Raw genomic sequence first — 11,819 nt, 5'->3', positions numbered from 1 at the left:
TTATATCCATATTATTTGCAGATAATTAATTATTTGTTTTAAAAAATCTTTTTAGACCAATTAGGTGAAATTGGATAATTTCCCACGGCACACTAGTGTGCCACGGCACACTGGTTGAAAAACACTGGACTATACTATGACATTTTTGAACAATTTTGACCAGTTTTGGACATGTAGTACGTCATACTATACTATGTCACCAAAATGTGACCATTTTTGGAGAAAAAAATTTGGTCCAAAATTTGACAAAAACGACATACGAAACTATGTCGTCCAAAATCTGAAATTTTTTTGGAAAAACGTTTTTTTGGTCCAAAACTTGACAAAAACGTTATACTATACTATGTAATACGTCATACTATACCATGTCTCCAAAATGTGACCATTTCTGGAGAAAAAAAATTTGGTCCAAAATTTGACAAAAACGACATACTATACTATGTCGTCCGAAATCAGACAATTTTTTGGAAAAACGTTTTTTTGGTCCAAAACTTGACAAAAACGTTAGTCTATACCATGTAGTACGTCATACTATACTATGTCACCAAAATGTGACTATATTTTGAGAAAAAAAATTTGGTCCAAAATTTGACAAAAACCACATACTATACTATGTCGTCCGAAATCAGACAATTTTTTGGAAAAACGTTTTTTTGGTCCAAAACTTGACAAAAACGTCATACTATACTATGTAGTACGTCATACTATACTATGTCTCCAAAATGTGACCGTTTTTGGAGAAAAAAAATTTGGTCCAAAATTTGACAAAAACACATACTATACTATGTCGTCCAAAATCTGAAATTTTTTTGGAAAAACGTTTTTTTGGTCCAAAACTTGACAAAAACGTTATACTATACTATGTAATACGTCATACTATACCATGTCTCCAAAATGTGACCATTTCTGGAGAAAAAAAAGTTTGGTCCAAAATTTGACAAAAACGACATACTATATATACTATGTCGTCCGAAATCAGACAATTTTTTGGAAAAACGTTTTTTTGGTCCAAAACTTGACAAAAACGTTAGTCTATACCATGTAGTACGTCATACTATACTATGTCACCAAAATGTGACTATATTTTGAGAAAAAAAATTTGGTCCAAAATTTGACAAAAACCACATACTATACTATGTCGTCCGAAATCAGACAATTTTTTGGAAAAACGTTTTTTTGGTCCAAAACTTGACAAAAACGTCATACTATACTATGTAGTACGTCATACTATACTATGTCTCCAAAATGTGACCGTTTTTGGAGAAAAAAAATTTGGTCCAAAATTTGACAAAAACACATACTATACTATGTCGTCCAAAATCTGAAATTTTTTTGGAAAAACGTTTTTTTGGTCCAAAACTTGACAAAAACGTTAGTCTATACCAGGGGTCACCAACGTGGTGCCCGCGGGCACCTGGTAGCCCTCAGGCAGCCAATACGGTGCCCGCGGGCTCACTTCACTTCACCTCACTTGCATGTATCCGTATGATGGCTCAGTCAAATATCTTTGATATTGTTTATACAAACTGATAATCGTTAGGAGTAAGCACTGGAATGAATGTGTATGCAGTTGAATGCATAATATTAATCATTTAAATGGTAAACAAACAAAAAAATATTATATGGTAGCCCTCCATATTATTTTTTACCCTTAAGGTAGCTCTCTGTCTCAAAAAGGTTGGTGACCCCTGGTCTATACTATGTAGTACGTCATACTATACTATGTCACCAAAATGTGACTATATTTTGAGAAAAAATTTGGTCCAAAATTTGACAAAAACGACATACTATACTATGTCGTCCGAAATTAGACAATTTTTTGGAAAAACGTTTTTTTGGTCCAAAACTTGACAAAAACGTTATACTATACAATGTATAACGTCATACTATACTATGTCTCCAAAATGTGACCATTTTTGGAGAAAAACATTTTTGTCCAAAATTTGACAAAAACGACATACTATACTATGTCGTCCAAAATCAGACAATTTTTTTGAAAAACGTTTTTTTGGTCCAAAACTTGACAAAAACGTCATACTATACTATGTAGTTCGTCATACTATACTATGTCACCAAAATGTGACAATTTTTGGAGAAAAAAATTTGGTCTAAAATTTGACAAAAACGACATACTATACTATGTCGTCCAAAATCTGACAATTTTTTGGAAAAACGTTTTTTGGTCCAAAACTTGACAAAAACGTTATACTATACTATGTAGTACGTCATACTATACTATGTCACCAAAATGTGACCATTTTTGGAGAAAAACTTTTGGTCCAAAATTGGACAAAAACGACATACTATATACTATGTCGTCCAAAATCTGACAATTTTTTTGAAAAACGTTTTTTTGGTCCAAAACTTGACAAAAACGTCATACTATACTATGTAGTACGTCATACTATACTATATCTTCAAAATGTGACCATTTTTGGAGAAAAAAAAAAGTTTTGATCCAAAATTTGACAAAAACGACATACTATACTATGTCGTCCAAGATCCGACAATTTTTTTGAAAAACGTTTTTTTGGTCCAAAACTTGACACAAACGTCATACTATACTATGTAGTACGTCATACTATACTATATCTTCAAAATGTGACCATTTTTGGAGAAAAACAATTTGGTCCAAAATTGGACAAAAACGACATACTATACTATGTCGTCCAAGATCTGACAATTTTTTTGAAAAACGTTTTTTTGGTCCAAAACTTGACAAAAACGTCATACTATACTATGTAGTTCGTCATACTATACTATATCTCCAAAATGTGACCATTTTTGGAGAAAAAAAATTTGGTCCAAAATTGGACAAAAACGACATACTATACTATGTCATCCAAGATCTGACAATTTTTTTGAAAAATGTTTTTTTGGTCCAAAACTTGACAAAAACGTCATACTATACTATGTAGTACGTCATACTATACTATATCTTCAAAATGTGACAATTTTTGGAGAAAAAAAATTTGGTCCAAAATTTGACAAAAACGACATACTATACTATGTCGTCCAAGATCTGACAATTTTTTTGAAAAAGTTTTTTTGGTCCAAAACTTGACAAAAACGTCATACGATACTATGTAGTACGTCATACTATACTATATCTCCAAAATGTGACCATTTTTGCAGAAAAAAAGATTTGGTCCAAAATTGGACAAAAACGACATACTATACTATGTCGTCCAAGATCTGACAATTTTTTTGAAAAACGTTTTTTTGGTCCAAAACTTGACAAAAACGTCATACTATACTATGTAGTACGTCATACTATACTATATCTCCAAAATGTGACCATTTTTGGAGAAAAAAATTTGGTCCAAAATTGGACAAAAACAACATACTATACTATGTTGTCCAAGATCTGACAATTTTTTTGAAAAACGTTTTTTTTGGTCCAAAACTTGACAAAAACGTCATACTATACTATGTAGTACGTCATACTATACTATATCTCCAATATGTGACCATTTTTGGAGAAAAAAAATTTGGTCCAAAATTGGACAAAAACGACATACTATACTATGTCGTCCAAGATCTGACAATTTTTTTGAAAAACGTTTTTCTGGTCCAAAACTTGACAAAAACGTCATACTATACTATGTAGTACGTCATACTATACTATATCTCCAAAATGTGACCATTTTTGGAGAAAGAAAATTTGGTCCAAAATTTGACAAAAACGACATACTATACTATACATACTATACCAAGATCTGACAATTTTTTTGAAAAACGTTTTTTTGGTCCAAAACTTGACAAAAAACGTCATACTATACTATGTAGTATGTCATACTATACTATATCTCCAAAATGTGACCATTTTTGGAGAAAAAAAGATTTGGTCCAAAATTTGACAAAAACACATACTATACTATGTCGTCCAAAATCTGAAATTTTTATGGAAAAACGTTTTTTTGGTCCAAAACTTGACAAAAACGTTAGTCTATACTATGTAGTACGTCATAGTATACTATGTCACCAAAATGTGACTATATTTTGAGAAAAAATTTGATCCAAAATTTGACAAAAACGACATACTATACTATGTCGTCCGAAATTAGACAATTTTTTGGAAAAACGTTTTTTTGGTCCAAAACTTGACAAAAACGTTATACTATACAATGTATAACGTCATACTATACTATGTCTCCAAAATGTGACCATTTTTGGAGAAAAACATTTTTGTCCAAAATTTGACAAAAACGACATACTATACTATGTCGTCCAAAATCAGACAATTTTTTTGAAAAACGTTTTTTTTGGTCCAAAACTTGACAAAAACGTCATACTATACTATGTAGTTCGTCATACTATACTATGTCACCAAAATGTGACAATTTTTGGAGAAAAAAATTTGGTCTAAAATTTGACAAAAACGACATACTATACTATGTCGTCCAAAATCTGACAATTTTTTGGAAAAACGTTTTTTGGTCCAAAACTTGACAAAAACGTTATACTATACTATGTAGTACGTCATACTATACTATGTCACCAAAATGTGACAATTTTTGGAGAAAAACTTTTGGTCCAAAATTGGACAAAAACCACATACTATATACTATGTCGTCCAAAATCTGACAATTTTTTTGAAAAACGTTTTTTTGGTCCAAAACTTGACAAAAACGTCATACTATACTATGTAGTTCGTCATACTATACTATGTCACCAAAATGTGACAATTTTTGGAGAAAAAAATTTGGTCTAAAATTTGACAAAAACGACATACTATACTATGTCGTCCAAAATCTGACAATTTTTTGGAAAAACGTTTTTTGGTCCAAAACTTGACAAAAACGTTATACTATACTATGTAGTACGTCATACTATACTATGTCACCAAAATGTGACCATTTTTGGAGAAAAACTTTTGGTCCAAAATTGGACAAAAACGACATACTATATACTATGTCGTCCAAAATCTGACAATTTTTTTGAAAAACGTTTTTTTGGTCCAAAACTTGACAAAAACGTCATACTATACTATGTAGTACGTCATACTATACTATATCTTCAAAATGTGACCATTTTTGGAGAAAAAAAAAAAGTTTTGATCCAAAATTTGACAAAAACGACATACTATACTATGTCGTCCAAGATCTGACAATTTTTTTGAAAAACGTTTTTTTGGTCCAAAACTTGACACAAACGTCATACTATACTATGTAGTACGTCATACTATACTATATCTTCAAAATGTGACCATTTTTGGAGAAAAACAATTTGGTCCAAAATTGGACAAAAACGACATACTATACTATGTCGTCCAAGATCTGACAATTTTTTTGAAAAACGTTTTTTTGGTCCAAAACTTGACAAAAACGTCATACTATACTATGTAGTTCGTCATACTATACTATATCTCCAAAATGTGACCATTTTTGGAGAAAAAAAATTTGGTCCAAAATTGGACAAAAACGACATACTATACTATGTCATCCAAGATCTGACAATTTTTTTGAAAAATGTTTTTTTGCTCCAAAATTTGACAAAAACGACATACTATACTATGTCGTCCAAAATCAGACAATTTTTTGAAAAACGTTTTTTTGGTCCAAAACTTGACAAAAACGTCATACTATACTATGTAGTTCGTCATACTATACTATGTCACCAAAATGTGACAATTTTTGGAGAAAAAAATTTGGTCTAAAATTTGACAAAAACGACATACTATACTATGTCGTCCAAAATCTGACAATTTTTTGGAAAAACGTTTTTTGGTCCAAAACTTGACAAAAACGTTATACTATACTATGTAGTACGTCATACTATACTATGTCACCAAAATGTGACCATTTTTGGAGAAAAACTTTTGGTCCAAAATTGGACAAAAACGACATACTATATACTATGTCGTCCAAAATCTGACAATTTTTTTGAAAAACGTTTTTTTGGTCCAAAACTTGACAAAAACGTCATACTATACTATGTAGTACGTCATACTATACTATATCTTCAAAATGTGACCATTTTTGGAGAAAAAAAAAAGTTTTGATCCAAAATTTGACAAAAACGACATACTATACTATGTCGTCCAAGATCCGACAATTTTTTTGAAAAACGTTTTTTTGGTCCAAAACTTGACACAAACGTCATACTATACTATGTAGTACGTCATACTATACTATATCTTCAAAATGTGACCATTTTTGGAGAAAAACAATTTGGTCCAAAATTGGACAAAAACGACATACTATACTATGTCGTCCAAGATCTGACAATTTTTTTGAAAAACGTTTTTTTGGTCCAAAACTTGACAAAAACGTCATACTATACTATGTAGTTCGTCATACTATACTATATCTCCAAAATGTGACCATTTTTGGAGAAAAAAAATTTGGTCCAAAATTGGACAAAAACGACATACTATACTATGTCATCCAAGATCTGACAATTTTTTTGAAAAATGTTTTTTTGGTCCAAAACTTGACAAAAACGTCATACTATACTATGTAGTACGTCATACTATACTATATCTTCAAAATGTGACAATTTTTGGAGAAAAAAAATTTGGTCCAAAATTTGACAAAAACGACATACTATACTATGTCGTCCAAGATCTGACAATTTTTTTGAAAAAGTTTTTTTGGTCCAAAACTTGACAAAAACGTCATACGATACTATGTAGTACGTCATACTATACTATATCTCCAAAATGTGACCATTTTTGCAGAAAAAAAGATTTGGTCCAAAATTGGACAAAAACGACATACTATACTATGTCGTCCAAGATCTGACAATTTTTTTGAAAAACGTTTTTTTGGTCCAAAACTTGACAAAAACGTCATACTATACTATGTAGTACGTCATACTATACTATATCTCCAAAATGTGACCATTTTTGGAGAAAAAAATTTGGTCCAAAATTGGACAAAAACAACATACTATACTATGTTGTCCAAGATCTGACAATTTTTTTGAAAAACGTTTTTTTGGTCCAAAACTTGACAAAAACGTCATACTATACTATGTAGTACGTCATACTATACTATATCTCCAATATGTGACCATTTTTGGAGAAAAAAAATTTGGTCCAAAATTGGACAAAAACGACATACTATACTATGTCGTCCAAGATCTGACAATTTTTTTGAAAAACGTTTTTCTGGTCCAAAACTTGACAAAAACGTCATACTATACTATGTAGTACGTCATACTATACTATATCTTCAAAATGTGACCATTTTTGGAGAAAAACAATTTGGTCCAAAATTGGACAAAAACGACATACTATACTATGTCGTCCAAGATCTGACAATTTTTTTGAAAAACGTTTTTTTGGTCCAAAACTTGACAAAAACGTCATACTATACTATGTAGTTCGTCATACTATACTATATCTCCAAAATGTGACCATTTTTGGAGAAAAAAAATTTGGTCCAAAATTGGACAAAAACGACATACTATACTATGTCATCCAAGATCTGACAATTTTTTTGAAAAATGTTTTTTTGGTCCAAAACTTGACAAAAACGTCATACTATACTATGTAGTACGTCATACTATACTATATCTTCAAAATGTGACAATTTTTGGAGAAAAAAAATTTGGTCCAAAATTTGACAAAAACGACATACTATACTATGTCGTCCAAGATCTGACAATTTTTTTGAAAAAGTTTTTTTGGTCCAAAACTTGACAAAAACGTCATACGATACTATGTAGTACGTCATACTATACTATATCTCCAAAATGTGACCATTTTTGCAGAAAAAAAGATTTGGTCCAAAATTGGACAAAAACGACATACTATACTATGTCGTCCAAGATCTGACAATTTTTTTGAAAAACGTTTTTTTGGTCCAAAACTTGACAAAAACGTCATACTATACTATGTAGTACGTCATACTATACTATATCTCCAAAATGTGACCATTTTTGGAGAAAAAAATTTGGTCCAAAATTGGACAAAAACAACATACTATACTATGTTGTCCAAGATCTGACAATTTTTTTGAAAAACGTTTTTTTGGTCCAAAACTTGACAAAAACGTCATACTATACTATGTAGTACGTCATACTATACTATATCTCCAATATGTGACCATTTTTGGAGAAAAAAAATTTGGTCCAAAATTGGACAAAAACGACATACTATACTATGTCGTCCAAGATCTGACAATTTTTTTGAAAAACGTTTTTCTGGTCCAAAACTTGACAAAAACGTCATACTATACTATGTAGTACGTCATACTATACTATATCTCCAAAATGTGACCATTTTTGGAGAAAGAAAATTTGGTCCAAAATTTGACAAAAACGACATACTATACTATACATACTATACCAAGATCTGACAATTTTTTGAAAAACGTTTTTTTGGTCCAAAACTTGACAAAAAACGTCATACTATACTATGTAGTATGTCATACTATACTATATCTCCAAAATGTGACCATTTTTGGAGAAAAAAAGATTTGGTCCAAAATTTGACAAAAACACATACTATACTATGTCGTCCAAAATCTGAAATTTTTATGGAAAAACGTTTTTTTTGGTCCAAAACTGGACAAAAACGTTAGTCTATACTATGTAGTACGTCATAGTATACTATGTCACCAAAATGTGACTATATTTTGAGAAAAAATTTGATCCAAAATTTGACAAAACGACATACTATACTATGTCGTCCGAAATTAGACAATTTTTTGGAAAAACGTTTTTTTGGTCCAAAACTTGACAAAAACGTTATACTATACAATGTATAACGTCATACTATACTATGTCTCCAAAATGTGACCATTTTTGGAGAAAAACATTTTTGTCCAAAATTTGACAAAAACGACATACTATACTATGTCGTCCAAAATCAGACAATTTTTTTGAAAAACGTTTTTTTGGTCCAAAACTTGACAAAAACGTCATACTATACTATGTAGTTCGTCATACTATACTATGTCACCAAAATGTGACAATTTTTGGAGAAAAAAATTTGGTCTAAAATTTGACAAAAACGACATACTATACTATGTCGTCCAAAATCTGACAATTTTTTGGAAAAACGTTTTTTGGTCCAAAACTTGACAAAAACGTTATACTATACTATGTAGTACGTCATACTATACTATGTCACCAAAATGTGACCATTTTTGGAGAAAAACTTTTGGTCCAAAATTGGACAAAAACGACATACTATATACTATGTCGTCCAAAATCTGACAATTTTTTTGAAAAACGTTTTTTTGGTCCAAAACTTGACAAAAACGTCATACTATACTATGTAGTTCGTCATACTATACTATGTCACCAAAATGTGACAATTTTTGGAGAAAAAAATTTGGTCTAAAATTTGACAAAAACGACATACTATACTATGTCGTCCAAAATCTGACAATTTTTTGGAAAAACGTTTTTTGGTCCAAAACTTGACAAAAACGTTATACTATACTATGTAGTACGTCATACTATACTATGTCACCAAAATGTGACCATTTTTGGAGAAAAACTTTTGGTCCAAAATTGGACAAAAACGACATACTATATACTATGTCGTCCAAAATCTGACAATTTTTTTGAAAAACGTTTTTTTGGTCCAAAACTTGACAAAAACGTCATACTATACTATGTAGTACGTCATACTATACTATATCTTCAAAATGTGACCATTTTTGGAGAAAAAAAAAAGTTTTGATCCAAAATTTGACAAAAACGACATACTATACTATGTCGTCCAAGATCTGACAATTTTTTTGAAAAACGTTTTTTTGGTCCAAAACTTGACACAAACGTCATACTATACTATGTAGTACGTCATACTATACTATATCTTCAAAATGTGACCATTTTTGGAGAAAAACAATTTGGTCCAAAATTGGACAAAAACGACATACTATACTATGTCGTCCAAGATCTGACAATTTTTTTGAAAAACGTTTTTTTGGTCCAAAACTTGACAAAAACGTCATACTATACTATGTAGTTCGTCATACTATACTATATCTCCAAAATGTGACCATTTTTGGAGAAAAAAAATTTGGTCCAAAATTGGACAAAAACGACATACTATACTATGTCATCCAAGATCTGACAATTTTTTTGAAAAATGTTTTTTTGCTCCAAAACTTGACAAAAACGTCATACTATACTATGTAGTACGTCATACTATACTATATCTTCAAAATGTGACAATTTTTGGAGATAAAAGATTTGGTCCAAAATTTGACAAAAACGACATACTATACTATGTCGTCCAAGATCTGACAATTTTTTTGAAAAAGTTTTTTTGGTCCAAAACTTGACAAAAACGTCATACTATACTATGTAGTACGTCATACTATACTATATCTCCAAAATGTGACCATTTTTGCAGAAAAAAAGATTTGGTCCAAAATTGGACAAAAACAACATACTATATATACTATGTTGTCCAAGATCTGACAATTTTTTTGAAAAACGTTTTTTGGTCCAAAACTTGACAAAAACGTCATACTATACTATGTAGTACGTCATACTATACTATATCTCCAAAATGTGACCATTTTTGGAGAAAGAAAATTTGGTCCAAAATTTGACAAAAACGACATACTATACTATGTCGTCCAAGATCTGACAATTTTTTGAAAAACGTTTTTTTGGTCCAAAACTTGACAAAAACGTCATACTATACTATGTAATATGTCATACTATACTATATCTCCAAAATGTGACCATTTTTGGAGAAAAAAAGATTTGGTCCAAAATTGGACAAAAACGACATACTATACTATGTCGTCCAAGATCTGACAATTTTTTTGAAAACGTTTTTTTGGTCCAAAACTTGACAAAAACGTCATACTATACTATGTAGTACGTCATACTATACTATATCTCCAAAATGTGACCATTTTTGGAGAAAAAAAATTTGGTCCAAAATTTGACAAAAACGACATACTATACTATGTCGTCCAAGATCTGACAATTTTTTTGAAAAACGTTTTTTTGGTCCAAAACTTGACAAAAACGTCATACTATACTATGTAGTATGTCATACTATACTATATCTCCAAAATGTGACCATTTTTGGAGAAAAAAAGATTTGGTCCAAAATTGGACAAAAACGACATACTATACTATGTCGTCCAAGATCTGACAATTTTTTGAAAAACGTTTTTTTGGTCCAAAACTTGACAAAAACGTCATACTATACTATGTAGTACGTCATACTATACTATATCTCCAAAATATGACCATTTTTGGAGAAAAAAAACTTTGGTCCAAAATTGGACAAAAACGACATACTATACTATGTCGTCCAAGATCTGACAATTTTTTTGAAAAACGTTTTTCTGGTCCAAAACTTGACAAAAACGTCATACTATACTATGTAGTACGTCATACTATACTATATCTCCAAAATGTGACCATTTTTGGAGAAAGAAAATTTGGTCCAAAATTTGACAAAAACGACATACTATACTATGTCGTCCAAGATCTGACAATTTTTTTGAAAAACGTTTTTTTGGTCCAAAACTTGACAAAAACGTTATACTATACAATGTATAACGTCATACTATACTATGTCTCCAAAATGTGACCATTTTTGGAGAAAAACATTTTTGTCCAAAATTTGACAAAAACGACATACTATACTATGTCGTCCAAAATCAGACAATTTTTTTGAAAAACGTTTTTTTGGTCCAAAACTTGACAAAAACGTCATACTATACCATGTAGTTCGTCATACTATACTATGTCACCAAAATGTGACAATTTTTGGAGAAAAAAATTTGGTCTAAAATTTGACAAAAACGACATACTATACTATGTAGTACGTCATACTATACTATATCTTCAAAATGTGACCATTTTTGGAGAAAAAAAAAAGTTTTGAT

This window comes from Microchirus variegatus (assembly GCF_963457635.1).
Source record: "Microchirus variegatus genome assembly, chromosome: 17".
Classification (NCBI taxonomy): domain Eukaryota; kingdom Metazoa; phylum Chordata; class Actinopteri; order Pleuronectiformes; family Soleidae; genus Microchirus; species Microchirus variegatus.
Note: the sequence above shows the minus strand (reverse complement) of the source record.